We start from the raw sequence: 2,846 nt of genomic DNA, 5'->3' as shown, positions 1-2,846 counted from the left end.
CGGCAGGGCCTGCGGGAGGTTACGAAGTAGCAGGAAGAGGCTCAAAACGGTTACACCTGGGGAATAAGGTCTGGGGGTGCGGGGAGGAAAATGCTGAGACAGGCTTTCCGCATATTTATATGCCCTTGTGAAATATTTGATTTTTTCCTACAATGAGCATGTATTATCTTTGTGATGTGTTGAAAAGGAAGACAAGGAAGCAACGTGGCCTGTTGGCAGCCCCTTCCCCGGCCTGCACCCCCTTCTCACCCGCCATCCGTCCCTCATCCAGTTTGCGGCAGAAAGTGGGTATGAGGGAGCTGCCTGCTTTACCAGATTTGATACAAAAACAAGATGAAACTCATCGGAATGGTCGACCGGAGTTCACCCTCACTAGTCCCCCAAACAATGCAAATTGAAATAATGTTGCCTTAAACTGGCAAAGGTTAAAATGAAGGATGCTATTCAGTGCTGAGAGGGCGGCCAGGACCTGGTCACTCTTATCTCTGCTCTTAGAAGAATAAATCAAATCGGTGCAGCCAGAACGAGACTGCGCCGGCATTTTTGCCAAGTGGCAAAAAGCAGGTCGCAAGCCAGTGAGACTCCTTGGTTTTGTGAAAATACATATATATGTGAGGAAAGAAAAAGACATCCTCCCTCTGTGGTCCACGGTCTGTCCCCTGCGCCTCTCCTTGCCTTCTGTAGGTGGGTTCATCAAGGGCTGGCCACCCTGGCTACCCGTGTCTGCCCGGCTCCCAAGCTCTCCTCACCCTGCCCACACCCAGCCCGCAGGGCCAGAAGACCGGAACACTTCAGACTGCCTCCTGGGCCCATTTCTCCCTCTTTTCCAGGTGCTTTGTCTTTAACAGTGAACTTGGTTTACAGCTCAGGAAAACCAGCCTGCTCGGCCCTGGGCTTCTCCCACCGCAGGCCCACCACTGAAGTCCATGACACAGAAGAAAGGGCCCCTGTGGGTGCCCTGAGGGGCAGGTAACAGATGGGTGGCAGACTGCAGGTAGCAAGAGCTTAGGCTGGTTCCCTCCCTGCTAGTTTCTTCCTCTCCATTTGGAGCCAAAGTCACAGCTCACCCAGGATGGCAGCTCCTGTTGGCAGGATAAAAATACCCTCAGTTTGACTGCTGAGGCAACATGCACGGCCAACTCAATCACTAAGGGCCAGGAGAGAGGAAACAGTGCAGAATGGCTGTGACCTGCCTGCAGGGAAAGGGGGCCGGAGGAAGCTCTCGCTCGCTTACACGTGGACGTTTCGGCCTGCTGGTGCTCAGAGGAAGCTCCAGGGGCCCCAGCGCCTCTGCATCAGTGTGAAACCCACGATTAGCATGGACATTTCTGACTCTCATTGTTCATCACCCCCTTTGAGAATTTATGGAAACTCTAGATCGTTTCCTCAGGGGGAAAAAATCAGAGGTGCATTTTCACACACAGAAAATTGCATATGCTCTCAGAATATGCACAGAACTCTTGAAGCTAAGAGGTCCATAAATCCCTGGACCAAAATAGCGTTTCTAACCCAGCCACTGGAAATAGCAATGAACTTCTAGAAGAGAGCAGAAAGAAGGGTGTTGATGTGTCCAGTGCTATGTCAGCCCTGAGAATGCTTGCTGTTTGTGCTGAGGCCAGGCGGGTAGTGAGGATGCTCCAAATGTGGAGCAAACCTGTGGGGCACTATCAGGGGCCAGAAATACCAGCAAGGAGACACCTCAGACCAAAATCAATAGAGGAGCTCCCAGGAAGTGGCTGGAGAAGGACGCCCAGAGTTGATGTTTAACCCGGCATCCACTGACGAGGCATTTATTTCTGAAAATCAACATCCTCTTCCCCAGCTTGCAGAGGAGGCCTGGGTGCAGGACTTCATCCAGTATCAGAGGTTTCCAGAGCACTTCCGACCAGCTGTCTGCTGGATGTACTCATGAAGAAGATGCCCATTCTTATGCCAAAGTGAGAGTTTCTCTGACATGAAATGGGACTCAGGAGCCATAGCTCAGCAAGTGGAGGGAGTGCCAGGCAATAGGAGCTGGGAGCTGGGGTGGGGGAGGACTAGGGGAAAGCAGGGAGAAATTTGATAGAGAGCCTACGGGACCCTAGAATTCATCTGAGGTTCACATGTTCTCCAGGAGAACACTGTTTCGATGACTGTGGCCAAATGCTTGGGAACTCCAGAGTGAGCATTGGGCATGTTGAGAACAGCTGGGCTATCAGGTCAGTTTCCTACCAGTTAATCACCAGAAGGCAGGGCGTAAGGGTACATTTTGTATTAAGACTAAAGATCCCCTCTGGCTGGTGTGGCTCTGTGGGTTGAGTGCTGGCCCGAGAACCAAAGGGTCACTGGTTCAATTCCCAGTCATGGCTCTTGCCAGGGTTTCTGGTCAGGTCCCCAGTAGGGGGCGTCCCCTCTCTAAAAATAAATTAATTAATTAAATCTTTTTTTTTTAAAGGTGACTGAAGATCCTGTTTTCAGAGGACAGTACAAGGAGGTGCAAAGGATAAAATTTAGATGAACAGAGTACAGCAATCATACTCAGGCTGGCCCAGCAACTTGGCCGTGCCCACGGTCAGGCCACAGCCAGCCACCTCACCTCGTCTACCCCGTGTCCTCTTGGCTTCTGCATGCTCCTTCTGGGTCATTCTCCAGGCTCCCATGGATTTACAGTAACTGTGCATTGCTTTCCTTCATTTTGATGATGGGAAACGCATTGTTTCATATCATCGCCCATTCAGAATGAAAGGAGGGAGAAGCCGATGAACTCTTGACTCCTCTTTGGGTGGAAAGTTAACTCTGCCAGGATCACCGCCTTGGCTCCCTGGGCTGGTCAGCTGAGACCAGCAGGTCCTGTGGCCCAGAGTGTG

This window comes from Sturnira hondurensis, unplaced genomic scaffold (genome assembly GCF_014824575.4).
Source record: "Sturnira hondurensis isolate 20B ecotype Veracruz unplaced genomic scaffold, ASM1482457v3 Scaffold0005252, whole genome shotgun sequence".
Taxonomy (NCBI): Eukaryota; Metazoa; Chordata; class Mammalia; order Chiroptera; family Phyllostomidae; genus Sturnira; species Sturnira hondurensis.
Note: the sequence above shows the minus strand (reverse complement) of the source record.